This window comes from Elephas maximus, chromosome 20 (assembly GCF_024166365.1).
Source record: "Elephas maximus indicus isolate mEleMax1 chromosome 20, mEleMax1 primary haplotype, whole genome shotgun sequence".
Taxonomy (NCBI): Eukaryota; Metazoa; Chordata; class Mammalia; order Proboscidea; family Elephantidae; genus Elephas; species Elephas maximus.
Window position 1 is genome coordinate 17,246,670 of NC_064838.1, and position 24,263 is coordinate 17,270,932.

At 41.1% G+C, this 24,263-nt stretch overlaps 1 pseudogene; it reads right to left on the reverse strand.

The window, feature by feature from the left end:
- Positions 1–11,814: 11,814 nt before the first annotated feature.
- LOC126063605 (L-lactate dehydrogenase B chain-like) lies at positions 11,815–13,331 on the reverse strand (annotated as a pseudogene).
- Between the last annotated feature and the right edge of the window lie 10,932 nt (positions 13,332–24,263).

Genomic DNA, 24,263 nt, shown 5'->3' on the forward strand with positions numbered 1-24,263 from the left:
GAAAGAGACAACAGGGAAGTTTAATATCATCAGTCAGAACAAGGCAGGGGCCAACTCCAAGAGACCATCAATTTTGCATATGCATGTTCAAGTTGAAGGTGAAGAAAGTTGAAACAAGTCTACAGGAGCTAAAGTACAAACTCGAGTATAATATCCTATCTGAATTTAAAGACCATGTAAAGAATAGATTTGACGAACTGAACACTAATGACTAAAGACCAGATGAGTTGTGGAATGACATCAAGGACATCATATATGAAGAAAGAAGAAGGTCACTAAAAAGACAGGAAAGATGAAAGCGAAGTCAGAAGAGACTCTGAAACTTGCTCTTGAAAGTCGAGTAGCTAAAGAGAATGGAAGGAATGATGAAATAAAAGCTGAACAGAAGATTTCAACAGATGGCTCAAGAAGACAAAGTATTATAACGAAGTGTGCAAAGACCTGGAGTTATAAAACCAAAAAGGAAGAACACAGTTAGTATTTCTTAAGCTGGAAGAACTGAGGAAAAAATTCAAACCTTGAGTTGCAATATTGAAGGATTCTATAAGCGAAATATTGAATGATGCAGGAAGCATCAAAAGAAGATGGAAGGAATACACAGTCACTGTACCAAAAAGAGTTGTTCAACCTTCAACCATTTCAGGAGGTAGCGTATGAGCAGTAACGCATGGTCCTGAAGTAAGAAGTCCAAGCTGCACTGAAGAGAATGGGGAAAAATAAGGTCCCAGGAATTGACAGAATACCAGTTTAGATGTTTCAACAAACAGATGTAATGCTGGAGTGCTCACTCATTTTTGCCAAGAAATATGGAAGACAGCTACCTGGCCAACCAACTGGTAGAGATCTATATTTGTGCCATTTCCAAAGAAAGGTGATCCAACAGAATGCGGACATTATCGAACAATATCATTAATATCACATACAAGTAAAATTTTGCTGAAGAAAATTAAAAAATGGTTGGAGCAGTACATCAACAGGGAACTGCCAGAAATACAAGCCAGATTCAGAAGAGAGCACGGAACAAGGGTTATCATTGCTGACATTAGATGGATCTTGGCTGAAAGCAGAAAATACTAGAAAGATGTTTACCTGAGTTTTATTGACTATGCAAAGACATTAGACTGTGTGGATCACAACAAATTATGGATAACATTGCAAAGAATGGGAATTCCGGAACACTTAATTGTGCTCATTTGGAACCTGTACGTAGACCAAGAGGCAGTCGTTCAAACAGAGAAAGGGGATGCTGCATAGTTTGAAATCAGGAAAGGTGTGCGTCAGGGTTGTATCCTCTCACCATACTTATTCAGTCTGTATGCTAAGTAAATAATGTGGGAAGCTGGACTATAAGAGGAAGAAAAAGGCATTTGAATTGGAGGAAGACTCAATTACAACCTGTGATATGTAGATGACACAACGTTGTTGTCTGAAATTGAAGAGGACTTGAAGCTCTTACTGATGAAGATCAAAGACTATAGCTTTACGTATGAATTACATCTCAACATAAACAAAACAAAAACCCTCACAACTGGACCAATAAACAACACCATGATGAATGGAGAAAAGATTAAAGTTGTGAAGGATTTCATTTTACTTAAATCTACAATCAACGCCCGTGGAAGTGGCAATCATGAAGTCAAAGGATGCATTGCATTGGGCGAATATGCTGCAAAAGACCTCTTTAAGGTGCTAAAAAGCAAAGATGTCACTTTGGGGACTAAAGTGTGCCTGACCCAAGCCATGGTATTTTCAATCGTCTTATATGCGTGTGAAAACTGGACGATGAGTGAGAAAGACCAAAGAAGAATTGATGCCTTTGAATTATGGTGTTGGTGAAGAATATTCAATATACCATGGACTACCAGAAGAACAAACAGATCTGAAGTACAGACACAGTGCTCTTTAGAAGGGAGGGTGGTCAGATTTTGTCTTACTTACTTTTGACCTATTATCAGGAGAGGCCAGTCCCTGGGGAAGAACATCATGCTTGGTAGAGGGTCACTGAAAAAGAGGAAAACCGTTAAAGAGATGGATTGACACAGTGACTACAACAATGGGCTCAAACATAGCTACAATGTGATAATAGTGCAGGACTGGACAGCATTTTGTTCTGTTGTACATAGGGTCACTCTGAGTCAGAACTGACTCGATGGCACCTAACAAGAATAAGAACACTTCTATAAAGCCTTTGAACTGGAACCATTTCTAATTATACATCATAAATCTTGAGTGTACAGTCCAATTTCAAAATCATGAACCAAGCCAATTCAAACATATTTCTGTATTATAGCTTATTTCCCAAATTCTAATAAGTACTCCTTCCCCCCACTCCCTGCACATACATTTTAATGTTTTTCAAATTGAACTGTATCTTAAAATCAATATGGACATTTAATGTGGTAGTTTTTCTTTTATATCACAAAAGCCTATATTTACTGTCTTAAGTAATAAAGAAATTTGTTATCTCACTTAACACAGAGTCTGGAGATGAATAGGTTTGCTTTTTGATTGACACTGTGGCTTCACAATATTAAAGACCTTAGTTCTTTTCATCTCTTCTCTACCAGCTAACCAAAATACTGGTGGTTTGAACATATTCAGCAGTTCCATGGGACAAAGACCTGGCAATCTACTTCCACAAAGATTACAGCCTTGAAAATCCTATGGGGCAGTTCTATGTCACACGGGGTTGCTATGAGTTAAAATCCATTTTATGTTTTTTAACAACAACTGCCAATGAATCTGCATATGGCATTGATTTAACCGTGGTCATACAATGGAGGCCAATAGTAACCAAAACATCTTATTTCTTTTTCATATCAAACAAACACAAGAAAGAGTACCTCTACTCCTAGCCTAATATATAAGTATTTCTTTTCAATTTGATTGGGCCAGTTTAGGTCCCCCAACCACTGTTGGACTGATAGAATTTGTCAGGGAAATGCCTCACGGATTGGTTTACTCTCATCAGACGCTACTCCTGCAGCTTCCCCTGAGTCCCACAAATCACTTGAGCTGGATGTGAGACAGGGGGTATGCAAATGAATTGGGTTCTATCAGGAGAGAGGCAGAAGGAATAGATCCAGGTTGATAACCACATAGCCTCTACCTGAGGGAAGTGGACATATATACATGAGCCTCAGGTCCACAAATCTATTGTATTAAAAACATGTGGGCTGAAACTCCACAGATATTATCCAAGGATTTGGATTTTCCCTTTCTTTTATTCTGTTGTCCTTTAGAAACTGCCAAATGACTACATATTGAATTCCTAGAAGGTGATAATGGCTTAGATTGACTTAATATGGTAGTTTTTTTTTTTTTTTTTTCTCAGAGCTATTGCACTGTAACAAGAAACCCTTAGCCTGAAATTTCTCTCTGATGAAGGTAAAAAGTTGGGACCTGGGTCTACCTATGAGGCTGCTAGTTTGAGGATGGGTGTCCTGAGTACTCACGGTTGTTCTTATTATTGGGCCTCCAAAACACCTTTGCACATAGTGATTAGGCTTAAATTTTTATTGTTTGCCATCCAAGGGCACATTTCTTCCAGAGATAGTTTCCATCCCTGCTCCAAGACTCAAAGCGTATCTCCCTGCTTTAGGGATCCATACTTCAGGTAACAATTTGAGTTTACCAAATTCAGCAAGAGACAAACTATTTACAAATGTAATGTAGAATATGTTCATTCTTGTCTTCATGTCTTAATGTGTTCCCTTTTGTGGAATTTAAAACCAGCTGCTGTTGAGGCAACTCTGACCCACGTCCACCTGATGTGTACCAGAGTAGAAGTGTGCTCCAGAGGGTTTTCAATGGCTCGTGTTTTGGAAGTAGATCACCAGGTCTATCTTCTGAGATGCCTCTAGGTGGACTCAAACTTCCAAGATTTCAGCTAGCATTCAAGCGTGTTAACTGTTTGCACCACCTAGGGATTCCTTGTAAAATTTAGTACTAGGCAAATTAGGGAGGTAGAGGTGGCAGGAAAGGTGGTACTCAACCCATTTTTACTTAGCGGAGTCATACCTAAAAGAGGTCATTTGGTAGAGCTCTAGTTGCTCAGAGGAAACTCAGGAAATGTGTTGGAAAGAGCTCCTATAAGCCTCGGTTGTACCCAAGTAGTTGGAGCAGGAGGAAAACAGAAGTGGCTTGTGTGAGTAACATGGATCCAGCATCTGTGAACCTATTACTACTGGAGAGTTCACCCTTATCAACTTTCATGAATGTCTTAGCCTGACATGGCTTGGAAAAAAAAAAATACCTTTGGAATGTGAAGCTTGAAATATTCTTACCTTCAACCCCAACCCCAAAAGGAGGTTCACTGAGTTGTTCCAAAGTCAATTCAATAAAAGCTTTTATGGCTGACCGCTGCTTAAGCAATCCTCCTGGTTAATAAGTCTCTATTTCTTCAGAAAACGTACTCTGAGCACTTGTAATGACAAAACTACTCTAGTACACCTAGCATTTGATGTGTATACTAACAAGAGTCAGTTGACTTCACTTCCAATTCTGTTAACGCCAAATGTACTTGCTATGTACATAACTGATTAAATATTATATAAACTGGTAATTCAGAATGTGAAAAGATAATTGTTTTTCTGAAAAGTTAAATATTATGAAAAGACTTGATAAAGGCCTTAAATTTAAAATATCTCTCCAATTAGGTGGACAAGAAGACTATACAAGGCTGGAGAATGTGAGCATCATAAATATCTAGAAGAATTCTTATGCACTGATTTTTTTTTTTTTTTAAGAGTTGATAAGTTCTTAAAAAAAAAAAAAAAAGCAAAAACATACCCAAAACTGCAGTGGTTAAGCACTTGGCTGCTAACTGAAAGGTTGGGGGTCAAACCCACCAGCTGCTCTGCGGGAGAAAGATGTGACAGTCTGCTTCCTTAAAGATTCGCTGCCTTGGAAACCCCACGAGGCAGTTTTGCTCTGCCCTAAAGGCAATGAATTTGGGTTTTTTTGTTGTTGTCGTTTGTTTTTGGTATAAGTTCTTACTTTGCTTTAAGAGCTGAAGCTGAAAATTTTAGATGATGCATTAAATAGGTTGTATATGCAAGAAAAATGACAGAGAACTTGGATTATCAGACATGCACTGGAAGAAAAGTCCTTTGGTTTTATGCCAAATGATTAGAGGATACATGAACATCTATGTGTTTTCAGTGAAAGAAAATCTCTAAAGAAAGCATGTGTCTCTTTTTTTTATGCTTCCCTACTTCGTCCGAACTTCTTTGTTTAAGAGATCAGCTATTTCTGTGGTCATTTACCTTCGTATGTCCCCCTGCTGGACCCAATCTGATACGGCCCAGTGTGCAGCAAGAATGGTATGTTATCCATTCATAGCCATTTGTTCAGTCAACATGTGTTGAGCACCTACGTGAGCAGTGTCCCTGGATCAGAAGCTGGGGACACAAAGATGAGTAATCCACTGTCCCTGCCTTCAATAAGATCATAGTCTAGGGAAGGGAGAGAGCTTCAGAGGTGAGCACAATGATCGAGGTGGGCTGGGCTATGGCAGGAGTCACAAGAGGGGCATTCAGTTGTTGAATGCTCCAGATACACACTATGATACCCTGCTACTTGTTTTGACCATTCTTGGTTCTGAAGGACTTTTGGTGGTCACAACCTTGTATGGTATGTAGTGTTCATAACGCTAATATTCATTGAGATTTTACGTGGCTCTAGACACTGCGCCAAGCCCTCTACATGTGTAATCCCATGTAATGTTCATAATAATGCTATGAGGAAGATCCTGGTAGTATTCCCATTTTACAGAAGCAGCCACACAGCTAGAAATGATAAGGCTGGGACACAAACTTGTCTGTCCATCCTCACATGCTCTCACACGTCCACTATGGTACACCTGGTAACTTTTAGTGAGAGGAAATTCTTATTTGTTCATGATACAGTTTAAAAATTGTTTGAACATATGGACAATATATGTGCATGTTTGTATGTCTGCAAAATATACAGTTGGATGATCTCTATATGTACTTGCGGCAAAAAATGTATGGTGTATGCATATGTCTATAAACACTCCCTCCCCATATGCCGAGCGTTATAGTTAGCACGGTGAACCAGTTGGCCATTGCACATGCTGGTGGGACCGTCCTAGGAGCAGTTGCTGGGGATGTATAGTGCCTCGTCTCCCCCTAGGAGGGCTGTCCTGTTATCTTATGAGGGTTCTTCAGAACTGTTCCGGGCTCTTCCCTAAAGCCAGCACCTCCGAAGCCAATGGATCTTTCCTGCCTTTTTCTTATAGCAGGGAGGTGTGGAGAAAGGAGAGGGCATTAAAATAATTTTCTGCTCCAGGCCCTGATACATTTAAGACAGCCCTCTTCCTGGAATACATAAATGCCAGCAAATCAGCATTGCTTATGCTGCAGCATTCTTCCTGGAAATCCTGTTAAAGGACATACCCTGGCTGCTCCTCTCGGACCCAATGAGAGTATAGTGAGCCTTGTGATTTCTACTGCCGAGATATTAGCATAAATCTCCCACTAATGCACCCCTGTCTGTTAGAGGAGGAGTCAGTCGCTGCAACCCAAGAAAATACATTTAAAGGAGGCAGGAGTAATGTTTGGCAACTGGGGCATGACACCACAGAGGAGGCATTTGTGGGGAGTTTCCAGATCCACAAATACCACAGAGGGAGGCATTTAGAATCCTTCCCTCTTTGGGTCAGGAGAAAAGATTAGATGCCTCACTAGGAAAAATGAGTTTTGAATTGCTCCATAAGCAATAATAGGAACTTCACAATTTACAGAGCAGTAGTTTCCTCAGGTATTATTCCCTCCGACGTGGCAACTACCTCCTGAGGCACACAGGGTCATTCTCACCATTTTAAAGATGAGCAAGTTGAAAATCAAGAGGTTAAGTGACTCTGAGACTTAGAACGCTGCAGTTGGAAGGTTCTCAGGATTCTTCTAGGTCCGTGGCTTCGCTGCGTTTCTCTCTCTCGGGTGCTCTACCCCTCTCTCCCTCCCCTCCTTTAAACTCTTGCTCTGCTTCTTTTTAGAAGTGAAATTTTTAGGCAATTAAACATTCCCTGGAACATGAAAGACTCAGTTGCCATCAGGCCAACTCCGACTCATGACAACCCCCTTTGTGTCTGAATAGAACTGTGCTCCATAGGATTTTCAGTGGCTGATTTTGATTTTTTGGAAGTAGGTCATCGGGCCTTCTTTCTTCCAAGATGTCTTGGTGAACATGAAATTCCAACTTTTTGGTTATCAGCTGAGCATGTTAACCATTGCACCACCGAGGGACTCCCCCGAAACACAGTGGTGCTTGAAAAATATTTTGTGTGTGTGTTCAATGAACATCCAATGAATTTAAAAGAAGTCATACATGGGACCACAGTCTTTAGGACAGATAAAGCAGACTTGCTGTGGTTGAAGGGGGATGTGCAGCCGAGCACCCTGCCCAATGACCTGCTAAAACTTCACAGTTGAGTATACCTCTAGTGGAGTCCTGTGTTTCATTTTACTGAGGTTTTTTTTTTGTTTTTTTTTTTTTTTTACTGAAAGGCCTACTGACTTATTTATTTACAGCCAGCTCCTTCATGGCAGAGTTAGGTCTTAAAACTAGGATCCTCATCTGAAAGCCCAGGGCCTTGCTTCTCAGTCTAAGGACCCTGGTTCTACTTTCTCACGTGTTTAAAGCTTGTATCCGAGAATGACTTTGTCTTAGAGTTGGAAGAGGACTTGGAGTTTACATTACTTCATCGCCCATCAGGTGTTAGAATGCTCTCTCCTCCATCTCTGCATGAGGTCATTGAACTTTTGGATTATCATGACAGCTTGTTATGTCCAGAAGTGTTTAGGGAACAGCTCAAGTTGCAGAAAGATGTACTCCTTGAGCAGGTGGGTATATGTGGCATGACGATTTTCAGTGGGCAGTTTAAACAGTCTTGTGGCGTTTATTCTCCTGTTTTTAGTTTGTTTGTTCTTATTGCACTTTAGGTGAAAGTTTACAGAGCAAATTAGTTTCTCATTTAACAATTTATACACAAACTGTTTTGTGACACTGGTTGCAGTCCCTGCAGTGTGTCAACACTCTCCCTCTTTCCCTTTCCACCCTGGGTTCCCGTGTCCATTTGTCCAGTTTTCCTGTCTCTCCCTGCCTCCTTGTCATTGCTTTTGGGCAGGTGTTGCCTATTTGGTCTCGTATATTTGGTTGAACTAAGGAGCATGTTCCTTACTTGTATTACTGTTTGTTTTATAGACCTGTCTAATCTTTGGCTGAAAAGTGGACTTCAAGAGTGGCTTCAGTTCTGAGTTAGCAGGAAGTCTGGGCGCCATGGTCTCAGAGATTCCTCCAGTCTCTGTCAAACCAGTAAGTTTGGTGGTTTTTTTTGGTGAATTTGAATTTTGTTCCACATTTTTCTCCTGCTCTGTCTGGGACCCTCTATTGTGATCCCTGTCAGAGGCATTGTTGGTAGTAGCTGGGCCCCATCTAGTTCTCCTGGGCTCAGGCTGCTGGAGGCTGTGGTTCCTGTGGTCCATTAGTCCTTTGGACTAATATTTTCCCTGTGTCTTTGGTTTTCTTCATTCTCCTTTGCTCCGGATGGGATGAGACCAATAGATGTATCTTAGATGGCCTCTCGTAAGCTTTTAAGACTCCAGACGCTACTCACCAAAGTAGAACGTAGAACATTTTCTTTATGAACTATGTTACACCAGTTGACCTAGATATCCCTCAAGACCAAGATCCCCAGCCCTTAGCCCCAGTAAGTTGGTCCCTCAAGGTGTTTGGATGTGTCTAGGAAGCTTCTATGACTTTGTCTTGGTCAAGTTGTGCTGACTTTTCCTATATTGTGTGTTGCCTTTCCTTTCACCAGAGTTGATACTTGTCTACTACCTAGTTGGTAATTTCCCTCTCCACCCCTTCCCCCTCCATAAGTATCAAAGATTGCTTTTTTCTGTCTGTAAACCTTTTCTTGGGGTTTTACAAGAGTGGTCTCATATAATATTTGTCCTTTTGTGATTGACTTATTTCGGTCAACATAGTGCCCTCCAGATTCATCCATGTTGTGAGATGTTTCGCAGATTCATCATTGTTCTTTATCGTTGCATAGTATTTCATTGTGTGTATGTACCATACACAGTTTGTTTATTCATTCATCTGTCAATGGACAATTAGGTTGTTTCCATCTTTGGCTATTGTGAATAATGCTGCAATGAACAAGGGTGTGCATGTGTCTATTTGGTGAAAGTTCTTATTTCTCTAGGGTATATTCCTAGCAGTGGGATTGTTGGATCACATGGTATTCCTATGTCTAGCTTTACAAGGAGGTGCCTTATCATTTTTCAAAGTAGTTGTACCATTTTACATTCCCACCAGCAGTGCATAAGAGAGTTCCAATCTCCCTGTAACCTCTCCAATATTTGTTATTTTCTGTTTTTTTTTTTTTTTTTTAGTGCCAGTAATATCTGGGTGAGATGGTGTTTCAATGTAGTTTTGATTTACATTTCTTTAGTGACTAATGGGAGCCCTAATGGTGCAGTGGTTATGAGCTACTGTGAGCTACAGCTACTAATCAAAAGGTCCACAGTTGGAATCCACCAGCTGCTCCTTGGAAACCCCATGGGGCAGTTCTGCTCTGTCCTATAGGGTCACTAAGAGTTGGAATTGACAGCAATGGGTTTTTTTTTTTTTTTTTTGGTTTTAGTGGCTAATGATAGCGAGCATTTCCTCGTGTCTTTTAGCTGTCTGAATGTCTTCTTTGGTGAAGTGTCTGTTCATATCTTTTGCCCATTTTTTGATTGGATTGTCTTTTTGTTGTTGAGGTGTTGAAGTATTCTATAGATTTTAGAGATTAGACCCTTGTTGGATATATCATAGCCAGAATTTTTTCCCCAGTCTATAGGTTCTCTTTTTACTCTTTTGTTGATCTCCTGGTTTTTTTTTTTTTTTTTGATATGGTTTTCTCATCATGGGATAGAGTCAAATTTTGTTGTTGTTTTAAGATCAGTGTGTATGTGTGCAGGAAAAGAAAATATGGGTAAAGAAGAAAGAGTATTTTTTTTTTTTCATTTTTGTGTGATGGATAATGAATGGGAAGCCAGCTGTCATTGAAGGTAAAGGATTTTGGATACACTTAGGTGTTAATTCTGGGTCTGAGAACCTCAGATATCTTTATTGTTAGAAGCCCTAATTCTTCTTATGTAAAATGAGGATGTCGTTATTAGCTGTCATCGAGTTGGCTCTGACTTGTGGTGACCCCAAGTACAACAGAACAGAACTTTACTTGGTCCTGCGCCATCTTCACAATCATCGGTCTGCTCGAGTCCATTGTTTTGGTCATTGTGTATTTCCAGTCTAGGGGCCTCATCTCCCAGCACTATATGGGACAATGTTCTGTGTCATGCATGGGGTTTTCATTGGCTGATTTTTGAAAGTAAATCATCAGACCTTTCTTCCTAGTCTGTCTTAGTGTAGAAGCTCCATTAAAACTTGCCTACCATGGGCAACCCTGCTGGCATTTGAAATACCCATGGCATAGCTTCTAGCATCACAGCAACATACAAAAACACAACAGTACAAAAACTGATAGATGAGTGGTGGAAAATGGGCATAGTAATTCCTTTTTTATGGATTTTTATGAAGATTGAACTAAATAATATATATAAATTGCTTAGGCATGGCAAGTTTTCAGGCTGTAGGAACTACTTGAATAATATTAACAATAATAATATTTAAATATATGTATCCATCCATCCATCCATCCATCCATCCATCCATCCATCCATCCATCCATCCATCCATCCATCCATCCATCATCTATCACCCCTGCCTTAGAAAATATAAATCTGTGACCTTTTATATACCTTCTATATATCTCTTTTATATACACAGTACACAGAAAAGAACCTCCTTGAATCCCAGTGGTGTCCAATCCATCAAATGTTCAAGTTCTTGGCTGAATTTTCAGATGTGCTATTCCTCATTGAGCATTTGGGGTATACCAGAGTAGACTGTTCTGCCCTAGTGTTGTAGTGGTTAAGAGTTCGGCTGCTAACCAAAATATCAGCAGTTCGAATCCACCAGGCACTGCTTGGAAACCCTATGGGGCAGTTCTACTCTGTCCTATAGGGTTGTGGTGAGTCTAAATCGACTCCTTGGTGATGGGTTCAGTTTTTTTTTTGTTATATCCATTCATTCATCTACAAAAATTTTAAATCAGTGCCTACTATGAACCAACATCTATGCTAGTTACGGGATGTACAGTGGCACACAAAAGGCATTTTGTTCCTGCCCTTTTATGAAGTTACAAAACCAATTAAGTGCCGCAAAGAAGAAGAAAGGTACTGCAAGACAGAAAGTAACATAAAGCCTATAATTTAAATTGAGGTTTCATGGAAGAAGGAACCAAACCTGAGACCCGAAGGGTTTACTGGATCTAAATAGATGAAGAAACAACAAAAGCAAATGACCTGGGGTAGAAACAGAGTCTCCTTATGTTGGAGGAATTGACTGTGGCTTCTGCTAAGGCTGGGAAAGGGTCGGAAATTCCTCGTCTTGTAAGTTTTGGTGAGGAGCTTGGCATTTATCAGGGGAACAATGGGTGAACACTGAAAATGTTAAGCAAGGATGTGACAGGATTCAGTTTACTTTTTTTTAATATATACTATAATAGTTCATTTTATTTTTCAAGGGCTCATATTGCAAATATTAAGCCAAGCATGGGCTTTCATCCTGTGGGCCCAAATTCTCATAATTAGGAAGAGAAAAGTGAACCATGATCCATGTACATGGGCTCATGTTAATCACGTTATACCTTTTAAATTTCTACAGCATAGAACTCAGACATCACAAGTCTTTTAGGTCCTTTTGGATGTCCCACAGTGTCTGTGCTCTTCTCGGGTTCAACAACCTCATCATCCTTCAGCTTCTGGTTGATAACACTTGTTAACCCCCAACCATTCAGGATACATGGTAGGCTCAGGAAGACTTCATTCTCAATGCTATCCATCCTCTTCATCATCGTTGACACTGGGTGAATCCTGGATAGGTTTTCAACATGGATTCAATCAGATCAGCCACACTTAATCCAGTAGCCCAGGTGGTGTATCCTTTTAGCTTGATGATTTCATAGGCACTTTCAACGACCATTTTATGCACTTCCTCCCAGTCTTCACTGTCATTGTCTGTCCTCCTCTCTGGATTTAGTTCCTGGAAAGAAACCCCTGCCATGTTCACTCCACTCTACACTGCCACACTTGAGTTGTTATGTTTTCCCAAAATCCATCCATGGCAGCTCCTGGGATGAATGCCAAGTTTTTCAGCCATATGATAGCAAAATCTAGCAGAATCCAGGTTACAACCACTTCCAATCGCATGGTGCTTGGGTAATCCACTTAGTTTCCAGGTAACATATGTAAGAATACTTGCTGGGTTGGAAACCACAATTACGATGCAGTTGGGACTGTACTTGATGATCTGAGGAATAGTGAGTTTGAAGACATTAACATTCCTCTGCACCAGATTGAGATGACTCTCCCCCGCTTGCTGACGAACTCCTGCTGTTACCACCACAGTCTGAGAATTGGCCATCACAGAGTAATCTTTATCTGTTACGATTTGAGGTGTCTGAAGAAATAAGCTCCTGTCATGGATTGAATTATGTCCCCCCAAAAATGCATGTATTAACTTGGTTAAGACATGATTCCCAGTATTCTGTGGTTGTCCTCCATTTTTTTATTGTAATTTTGTTTAAGAGGATTAGGGTAGGATTGTAACACCCTTACCAGGTCACATCCCTGATCCAGTGTAAGAGGAGTTTCCCTGGGGTGTGGCCTGCACCACCTTTTATCTCTCAAGAGAGAAAAGGAAAGGGAACTAAGCAGAGAGTTGGGAACCTTATACCACCAAGAAAGCAGTGCCAGGAACAGAGCTTGTCCTTTGGAGCTGAGGTTCCTGTGCTGAGATGCTCACAGACCAAGGGAAGAGTGATGGTAAGAACCTTCCTCCAGAGCCGACAGGGAGAGAAAGCCTTCCCCTGGAGCTGACACCCTGAATTTGGACTTGTAGCCTACTAAACAATGAGAGAATAAGTTTCTCCTTGTTAAAGCCATCCACGTGTGGTATTTCTGTTATAGCAGCACTAGGTGTTTAAGACAGCTCCCATGCTGCAGATCTATCATTTTTCCTTTGAGTTTATCTTCCACGACATCCGCAAGGGAAAGTTCCTCAGCCAGAGACTTTCTCAGAATGCTCATGGCACATGCCATACCAACTTGTCCAACACCCACCACAGTGAGCTTGTTGTTTGGAATAGTTGCATCTTGTACAACTGATGCAATCAGTGTTTCCTTAAGAGCTGTCATTGTGCACGAGAGAAGGTGTTCAAGATGGCAGTAATAGTTGTGCAAAGAAGACAATGTCGGCTGTGTATGACTCCTCTGGCACAGGATCTACGAGACTCTGTTTACATTTTTAAGAATCTCCTTCAGCACCATCTTCCCACCAGCACCTGCTACCCTTTCCTTCCATTCCCATCTACAGCTGCCCAGGGATGCTTCTGCCCTCTCTACTGAGGGCAATGTACCTAAAAGAAAAGGATCTGATTTTCTCGCTCTTGATGAGAACAATGAAGTGGTCAATGAAGATGTATATCTTGTCTTGAAAGGACATTTATATTTTAAAACAGGCTCAAAATTTAAGCCAATGGAATGAATCTCTAAGTGTGATTCTTCTTGCATCGACAACCTCAAGAGCTAAAGAGGCTTTTCTTGAAGAAGGATGTGGCCAGCCTAACAGTGTTTGAAAGCTCAGACACAAACAGATCAGGGATCAATTTCAAGCCCTGTTTCCTAGGAGTGGGACTTGATTATACACTCAATCTTCTTAACCCTCTATTTCCTTATCTGTGGTGGTGATGGTGTTAGCTGCCATTGCATTAACTCCAAGTCTTGGAGACCTTGTGTACAACAGAAGGAAACATTGCCTGGTCCTATGTCACCCTCACAATTGCCATGATGTTTGAGTCCATTGTTGTGGTTATTGTGCCAATCCATCTCACCCAAGGTCTCCTGTGCCCTAGTTGGCCCTCAACTTCACCAAACATGATGTCCTCCTCTAGTGATTGATTCCTCCTGAGGACATGTCTGAAAGAATTAAGTCAGAAAATCTCCTGTTGTGATCCATAGGGTTTTCATTGACTACTTATTGGAAGTAGATCATCAGACGTTCTTTCCAGTCTGTCTCAGTCTGGAAGCTCTGCTGAAACCCATCCACCATGGGTGACCCTGCTGGTATTTGAAATATCATTCGCAGAGCTTCCAGGGTCACAGCAACACACAAGCCGTCACAGTAAAACAAACTAATAGATGGGTGGCGCTCCTCATCTGTAAGAGGGGAATATAAGAGTTGTCATCTCCAAAGATTATTGAATTAATTAAGACAGTACATGCAAATTGGTTAGCACTATGTTGGCATATATTAATTGCTTAATAATAAATGTTATTTATATTAGACTATAATTTTGGCAGTATGTCTGAAGTCGGATCAGGTGGATAATCACCTGTCTACAGACGTACAACTTTTATGTTTTGAAGTCCAAAATAAAATCTCACACACACACGCACACACTGTCAGGATGCAGAAGGGAAAATAAGAAACGAGTACACTGGAGACTTCCTCTGCTGTGGGAATAAATACACCATTGTGGGACCATTTACCCTAAGCTGCTGCTGTGCAGGGTTCAAGGACGCCCTCCATTACCCTGAATTCTCCTTCCTTTGAAAACACCACAGCAAGGTTTCAGCGTAATTTCAAATTTACTCTCTCATGATCTGTATCATGTCATCTATGTTTAGGCATTTTCACACTTTCATTCAAAAACATTTTGGGTGTTCTTCCTTTAAGAAACATATACTTTCTTCCGCACATATTTTTGCATGTTACAAACCCTCTCAACATACAATTTAGTTCCTTGAAATGATTGGCAGTTTGGTGTCAGTGATGGGCAGGGGTGATTCAACTGAGAGTTCAAGGAAGATTTCAGACAGAAATCTTTCTCCTTTTCTGTAGGGGTGGTGATGGGGAGGCTGGTGGTCATCAGAACACACCATGATGTGTGGAAGGATGGAGTGAATGTCAAGGAGCCTCAAGCTCTCAGAATTCTGACGCCAGATTGGCTGGAGGCCCTCATGTTGCCTTCCTCGAGGGTTCTGAGGAGGAAACGAGTGGTGGTGGTAACGGGTTTTTCTATTCCTATGGCATATGCCCTCAGAAAGCTTGCTTATCTCCTCCGCCCCCGCCCCCACCTTCAAGAGAAGGGGGTGGGAGAGCTGAAAAACACTTGGCACAGGTGCAAGAAAGCTGAAAACGTCTGGCAGTGCTCACAGGCGTCTTTTTCCACTCAGCACCAAATGTTTTACAGTCTTCGTGAGCCCATATAGATCCTGGCGTCTTCCCAGTCGTTTGTTTGAAACTGTAGGCTCCAAGAAAACGCTCCACACTGCAGCTGGCCTTTAAACTGTATTTTATGGGGGAGAATGTTCAGGGTACAAATGGAATGAGGAGAGCCTGCCTTTGACGTTGGACGTAAAAGTAACAGATTGGAGTGGGGTGGGGCTAACACCAAGGAATTGTTGGTCTGTTCATTTTCCCAGTGACGACTAAGCTTTTGGACATTTCACCTCCAATCTCAATGATTTCACAGACTAATTGATGGCGAGGCCCCCAAATGTGACTTTAGCCCAATTTAGCTCCATTTTACTCAAACATAAATGTAACAGTTCCAAGTAATAAGAGATGGCGGAGTCATTCTCAATGATGTAAATTTCTCACTAATTTAGGACGATTGGGGCTTAGCATCCACCTATATGCAAGTTCATTATGAATGAACATACAATAGTTAACTGTTCATCTTTCTCCTTTTCTGTAGTCCTTTTTGGTTCCTTTTCATGCTTATGGCTCATAATTTCAAGGGACTAATAAGTAATTAGATTTTTTGATAGCTACATATTAATGATGCTAAAGACAAAGACTCCAAAAAGAGAGTTACTCACATCTGCAATGTGGACATACGAAGTCCCTTTTTCCTCTGACAATTTAGGGAGAAGTAGGCATTTTTAGACTTCCTCATGCCTTTGAATTTAAATAGTAACTGTTCCTTTTTGAAGTCTTGTTCTATGTCAGCCATTCTCCTAAATGCTTCCCTTACAACTTTTTATTATTTTTTCTTCATTTTATCATCACTATAACCATGAGGGGAAACCCTGGTGGCCTAGTGGTTAAGTGCTACGGTTGTTAACCAAAATGTCTGTAGTTCGAATCCACCAGGTGCTCCTTGAAAACTCTGTGTGGCAGTTCTACTCTGTCTTATAGGATCGCTATACAGTTGCTATGAGCTGGAGTCAACTCGATGGCAATGGGTTTATAACTATGAACTATGGGTATGGTCTCCAAGTTTCAGGCAAGGAAAATGCAATTTAGAAAATTTAAGTGATTTGCCCAAAGTTGTTATTATGAATATACATCACGGATTTCTTTGTCTGGTCCTTTTTCGTTTTTAGGAACCCTGAAGACCAAAACATCCCATAATCTCCAGAGTAAATATTGCACCCACTTCTCTGTTCTCACTAGCTTACGTGGAATGGCTTATCCTAGAATTGAGTCAAAGCTAATCCCAACACCCCAGAGAGCAGGGTGGTTCTCAGAGGTAGAGACTTGTCAGAGTTTAGGGTTGGTTTATTTCACAAAAAAAAAAAAAAGGAATCATTGATTATTCAGCTTAACTCTTTAGTTAATATGAAGTTACAGGCTGTTTTGTGGGGAGCAGCTTTCTCTGAAAATTAGCAGGTACGCAGTGCCTCCTGGGATGCCAGCACTGTGACAAAAAAGCAAAACAAAAACGTGTTGCTGTCGAGTTGATTCTGACTCTGAGTGACCCTATAGGACAGAGTAAAACTGCCCCACAGGGATTCCAAGGACTGGCTCCGGATTTGAGCTACCGACCTTTCAGTTAGCAGCTGAGGTCTTAGCCACTGTGCCCTGGGGTGACAGAATTTATGACAAAAAGGTAGAGCCAGCTTGAAATAAACTAGATATCACGTAAATGGCATAATGCAACTGCAGAGCTTCAATGTTGTAACTCTGTTCTATCCTTATGAGCAGATTCAATAAGTAAAGGAGCACTTTCCAAGTTCCGGAATTGAGAGTAGTTAAGAGAAAATAAAAGCACTGACGTAGAGGGATGGAAAAAGAGAGAGGAGCAGAGATTGAGTTGCATGCCACGAAACCAACAGAAAACCCAGAAGATTCAGCGTGCCACCACTTCCCCATGGCAGAATCACAATCTTCACTTGGACGTCATGTTGCAAAGATTCTCAATTCTTCGCCCTGTGAGCTAGAGCAGATGGATGCTCCATGTTGGTGCAGATTCCCATTCGAAGCAGTGTGGTTGCAGAGACGGGGTGCAGGTCATTTGATTTTATCTGAAAAGCTTTTCATGCATCTAACTAAAAGAATTATAATACCCAATAAAGTGTATCATCCTGGAGGCTTAACAAGGTTAGATGCTTAAACCAATATTTGAAAAGTATTTGTCCTGTTTAATAAGTCTTTTTGATTAATATATGTTTGGGAAATGCTGACTCAAACAAATATAGACAGGTCTTTTTTTTTACTGCAGGACTTCTCAGAGCCTTTAATATGCACTATGAGTCCCCAAGACTATTATGTCACTTCATCTTCGAATGCTTCTTCCACAAAGCATCTTCCTGGGATGACTGTGCTGCCAAGCACTTTTGAGGAAATGCTGGAGAACTATTGCTTAGCTAAAGCAAGGCTTTACTTTTTAACTCTATTTAGGGTGATTAAAACTAAACCTCTACCTCCAGGGAAGTTTATTGTAAATTAATTTTTAACAATTAACTCCTATCTTTGTCTTCTTTAGCCCTCTTCGGTTTCTTATGCTTGTAGCACATGATTTTGAAGGGTTAAAAACTAATTACATTTTTAGATTACCATAAATTAAAGATGCAAAAGAAGAGATTAAAACAGTAGGGTAAGTCAAAACTGAAACTCGGAGTCTCAGCTCCACCTGAATCATTTAGTTGCGAGTACTTGATGGAATAACTGTATGCAATTACGTCACCTTTGTGGGGATTCCTCAAGAAGATTCCTGAAATGAAGCCTGAGTTACCGCTGGGCACACCATCCTTTACTTTTTGGGAGCTGTATGAGACTCAGGAATTGTGCATTGTGGTTAAGCGTGGACCAAGTTTGCTGCGCTCTTTTCTTGTAAGATAGGACTGTCCACGTGGAAGGAGGATGCTACCGTATGTGAATCCCATGTCTGCGGCCCTTCCTGATCAGGTGTAAAATTTCTTGTGCCTTTGATGTGTGGAAACGCTGGTGGCACAGTGGTAAAGAGCTACCGCTACTAAGCAAAAGGTCAGCAGTTTGAATCCACTGGGTGCTCCTTGGAAATCCTACGCAGTAGTTCTAGTCTATCCTAGAGGATCGCTATGACTATGAGTCGGAATTGACTCTATAGCAACTTTTTTTTTTTTTTTGATGGGTCTGCACTGACAGATTGTGGAGAACCTTGTCTCTCTGTACGCCAAACAGAAGCGATTCACCTTGATGCTAATGTAGGCCCCTTGCTTGTGCTGAACCCCTTTCAACTGGTCCATATTTTGTGTAAAATTGAAAAACCATTTTTCTTTTTTGCATTCTCGATTCTGAACTAGGTTCTCCCAATTTTTAAATTTTCAAGCTCCAAAAAACTTGAGTCTGCACCCATTCCAAAAAAAAAGCCTTAACTGGGTTTTACTATAAAAGGAAGGGTCATATTAAAATTTCATCCATGGTACACATCTTGCCTCAGGAAAAATAATAAAAAGGCTCAGAACACCCCTTCCATCTTCTGGAGTGTCCACCATAAAGTTCCCTAAGGGTGCTCAGCTGTAGCCATGGGCATCCATTTTTTTCTTCTCTGCCCTATTACTGAGGGGGCCATGCCAATTCAGGGGCTCAGGACTCTTCAGTGGTTGAAGCTTCCCACCTCTAGATGGAGGGTTGAAAGCCTTTCCAAGAATATCTAGATGTTGTAGAAGATTCACAAGGCAACAGAAAGCGTGAATAACTCTTGGGTTGTCCCTGGTGCTTGCTTTCTGGGAACTTGCTTTTCACGGTGGTTAAAAGAATCAAAAGTCATCTTCAGGTCTGGGAGAAAATACCACCTCAGGTCAGCTTCTGACTTTGACTTTAGAACTCTTCAGTGGGATATTCACAGCAGCGAGGCTGTAGTCCTGATTTACCTCTGCCATGAGTTGGCCATGTGACCCACAGAGAAGCATTTTTTCTTTTTTATTGTACTTTAAATGAAGAGTTACAGAGCAAACTAGTTTCTCATTAAACAATACACAAATTGTCTTGTGACATTGGTCGCCAGTCCCACAACATGTCTAACACTCTCCCCTTCTAGGCCTTGGGTTCCCCATTACCAAGTTTCCTGTCCCCTCTTCTCTTCTTGTCCTTGCCCGTGGGCTGGTGTGCCCTTTTAGTCTCATTTTGTTTTATGGGCCTGTCTAATCTTTGGCTGAAAGGTGAACCCCACAGGGAACCATTTAATTTATTTCTTCATCACCTCAATACCCCCTGCAACACAGAGAGATCCTTACCTCATCTTATAAAACTTTGTATTCTATAAGAGAAGATTTAGGGAGCTATTTCCTTCCCTTTATGACCATATGTTTATCCATTGGGGGGGGGAGGAATCAAATATTAATAATGTTCTCATTTTCAATAACGGAATTTTGATTTTGAAAGATCAGTGAGTAATTGCAAGGAATCTAATTGGCAGCAGCAAGTTGGGCGATGGGTAGGAGGAGGGTCAGAGACCAAATGTCTTGGATCTTTCTCGGCTGAGTTATGGTGTGATCAACACAAAGGAGCCCCAAAGAAGCTTCCACAGGGCTGTGAGAAACAAATATCACTGACATGTTGAACAAGCAGTGCTCTTGGGGTATAATTAAAAATCAGAAAATAACTTTATATTTTTCTCTCGCCATCCTTTTATTTATTCAGCAGAGGGAGTCCACCCCTGCCCTTACATGTAATCTGTAGGAGGCTCCACGACATTTCTGTTTACCTACACTCATAGGAAGTCTTTGAGTCCCTTTCAGTCATACACATGGTATCAATTCTTAACTTGGTTTGAGTAATAATAATTATAGTTCTGAATTTGATTTAGTCAAAATCTTCTCTTGCCTTAGCTGGAGACTACCATGAGAAAAGGAACCCTGCTGGTACAATGGTTCAACTCTCCGCTGCTAACCAAAAGGTCGGCCGTTCAAACCCACCCATTGACCCAGTGGGAGAAAGACCTGGTGATCCGCTCCTGTAAAGGTTACATGGTGATCTGCTCCTGTAAAGGTTACATGGTGATCTGCTCCTGTAAAGGTTACATGGTGATCTGCTCCTGTAAAGGTTACAGCCTGGAAAACTTTATGGGTCAGTTCTACTCTGTCACATGAGGTCTTATGAGTCAAAAATTGACTCGATGGCACCTAACAATACCAGCTATAAGGAGGGGTATGTGGACCTTTTCTCTTTTCCCAATTACCATTTTTCCTTCTCAGCTAGTTTACCCCTTAGTTCTGACCCCAGCATAGCTGAAGGGGTGGGTAGGAGGAAGGAGGGTAAGGAGGATGGAAAAATCCTTTTTTTTGATTGATACCATTGTAAGATGATTTCATGTTCTCTGGACCTGTTTAAAGCTGCCAATTTCCTTACCGGTGGCACCTGTCTTGGAAAATGGTCTCCCTGCTGCTGTTTCTTTAACTTGGGGATATGAACCTTATTCCTCCAGGACTTGGTGTCATGTGTCCAATTTCCTTTTGACTGAAGTCTCGTAGACCCTTTACATGGTGCCGTGGACCAATTTTCTCCTAGGCATCTTAACCACATGAGTTCATCAGAAACGCCCATATAATTCCTTGCCCATATCACTGTGGATATGGGGCTTTCTGTGGGCAAAGGAAACTCTCTGTCTCTCACTTTGCCACCAAAGTAGTTCACGTCTCTGATTTCCTGACTGTGAATTGACACAGTCTACCTTATCCTCATAAAACAGGGGATACTTATCAAGCTTTCTGAGTGGCCACGTTGAAGTCCCTCTCACTAGATTACGGAGAAAGGCAGGTACCCCCTCTCCCCAGGGGGAGGTATCACGGGGGTTGGACATCACAGCATAGCTCACTCCTAGGAAATCTGCTTCATTGGATCATATCTGTTTCTTTCCCATAGACTACCCTTTTAATCCTCACAGTGGTGAATTGGTCAACCTAGTGCTCAATGGTCATCCTTCTTACCATTCTCCTTTATAGTACAGTGGTTAGAGTGTGGGCTTTGGAGTCAGATGGATTGCCTAAATTCAAATCCCACTCTGCCTTTGTGTTAACTTAGTGTTTGTTAGAAAGTTATTTAAATACACCAAGCTTCACTTTCCTCATCAGTAAAATGGGACCATAATACCTCCTTCAGAGGTTGTTGGGGAAATTCAATGAGATAACGCATTAAAGGCCATTCATAGAGTGCTTGGCGCATAGTTAGCGCTTATCAAAATGGCCTATTTTGGTGTTTTCCTAATCTTTTGAGAAAATGGTACCGTATCATGAGAGAAGGAAAATCAAAGATATAAAAGGTACATATTTCTTGGAAGGGAGCCCTGGTGGCACAGTGGTTAAGAGCTATGGCTGCTAACCAAAAGGTCAGCAGTTCAAATCCACCAGCCTCTCCTTGGAAACCCTATGGGGCAGTTCTACCCTGTCCTGTAGGGTGGCTATGAGTCGTAATAGACTCAACAGCAATGGGTTTTTTAATTTCCTGGAGGAGTAATGAGGGACAATGAAAAGGGTAGGATTTGAAATAAGTCTCAAAAAAACTGAGTAGGATATGAGGGAATTGCAGAAATAAAGCCTAGATATTTCTCATGTGTTATGGGAACAGATGAAGTAGGTGGTGATACTAATAATTATAGCTGAACTTACACTGTCTTTGCTGAATTTTTACTCCTCACAGTGGCTCATTGGAGTAGATATTATTAATCACATTATCAGTAAGGAAACTGAAGCTCAGAGAGGTTTAGTTATTTTAGTAAGTAACTCAATGCACTTGGTCATAAATGGTGAAGGCAGGATTTGAACCCATGTCTGTCTGTAGAGCTCAATCTTCTTATCCATTATGACATGGCCAACATGAAACCCTTTCCGAGAACCTATTTGCATTATACCAAGGGCAGTATGGAGCAGGAGTTTCCTAATAACTCAAAGACCAAAAAAGAAGATGCTTGGAACTGTGAACATTTGGAGTGTTCCTCTAATTCACAGTGCCTAGGTAATATTCTGCCCCTAACCACAGATGAAGAAGAAAAGTCTGATGACCTGTTTCTCAAAACCAGCAAATGAAAACCCTGTGGATCACAACAATCTCACCCACAACTGATTATGGGGATGGTGTAGGACCAGGCAGTGTTTCATCCCGTTGTGCGCGAGGCCAACCCAACAGCAGCTAATAGCAACAGCCCACAGGGACTGTAACCCTTCTAAGGTGGCTTTAAACAAAAGATGGTCTCCATTCTCCTACTTCCCTAGACCCTAGGCGGAATCTTGAATTCCTAATAACTGCTGTGTTTACAACACGTACAACAAGAAGAGTTGACGGGGATTTTTCTGTATAACTGCTATTAGTCATAAAATTTCTGTTTGTTCCAGGGTTTCACAGGGCATTGTGATTATGGTGTAACGGTCTCTGTCATGCAGAAGGCCCCATCAGGGCAGAGAGAAGTACATTTCAGGAATGACCTATTGTATACACACTGGGTTCTAAGCCAATGCAAACGTGCTGAAAGTTCATCAGAGTTTGCACTGATTTTTCCTACAGGACCAATCCAGCTCTTGAGAACTCAGTTTCCATTATTCTCCTCCAAGCAGCAAACTTGCCAGGGACCTGGAATACAATTTAGGGTGCAGGCAGATGGAATTTGCACTTTGTCCAACCCTGAGAATTCACTCCTTGGCTATTATTTTTCACTGTATTGAAAATAGCAAGAGGCAGATGAAAAGGTAAAAAATATGTTGGTTGGAAGATACTTATTCTTGCCTACCTAGGGTAATCAAGGGGAGACATCAGCTCCAGATTTGGTAAGCAATAACTCACGTTTGACTTTAATATACCGTGATAAACTTTGAGGAATATATCTTTTAAAATATAAAATGCTTTACCTCTGATTTAAAGTTTGGGGGATTGATCCTGCACCGCAGGCAGGTTAGATTTAACATCTCTGGAAATTCCAGAGCAATTTTAAACTACTCTTTTTGATCACTTGCTACAGCTCCAGCTTTCAAAGAGAATGAGATGTTTGGGGAATGAATTGTGATGGACTTATATGAAAATTTATATGACCAAGAATTGGATTTGTTCCTCTGGAATATTACAGATTATGTTTTATGTCAGAATTACATCAGTGTGCAGAGCAGCAGAAGGCTGGCTTAATGTAGCTAAAAATATACCTTGACTTTCCACTTGGAATAGAACTCCCTCCCCGCCACACGCTCACCCGTTTCTCCCCTAATGAAAATAATGGCTTCATGACTCATATATGTGATAGACAGGAGGGAATATTTGAGTCTTAAAATAAGAAGAGTTTGAGAAAAGACTAATGGTCCTTTTCTAATTTCTTTCCCATCTATCTCTTCCCTCTTGTTGTCCCTGTCACCATCCTATTTCAGGCCATCAACATCTCATGCCTTATAGCAATGGCTCCTGTGTTCACCTCCAGTCTCTCCTTGCTTTAATTTGTCCTGTACACTGCTGCGTGGTCTGTCTTCCTCCCACTCTACTTAAATCATGTAATTCCCTGCCATTCTTCATCGGTCTTTTCATCTGCTTCTAAATAAATTGTGAACTGGCATCCAAGACCTTTCATGGGGATGACCCTTGCTTCTGCTTCTCCCTCCCACAGCTACCATCTTGGTCCAGGCCTCTACCAGCTCTTACCTGGAGTTGGATGGTAGCTTCCTACTGGTCACCTATCTGGTCTCACTCTTGTTTTCCTTTAATCTAGTGTTTCCCAAAATATTATCCAAGTACCATTGGCAGCATATAGGATGGTTTTTGGTGGTGTACACACACGTTTTTATTCTCAAAATTATTTCTAACACACAGCTAATGCATTATTCTACCACCCATCTGTCAGTTCGTCATACTGTGGCGGCTTGCATTGCTATGATGCTGGAAGCTAT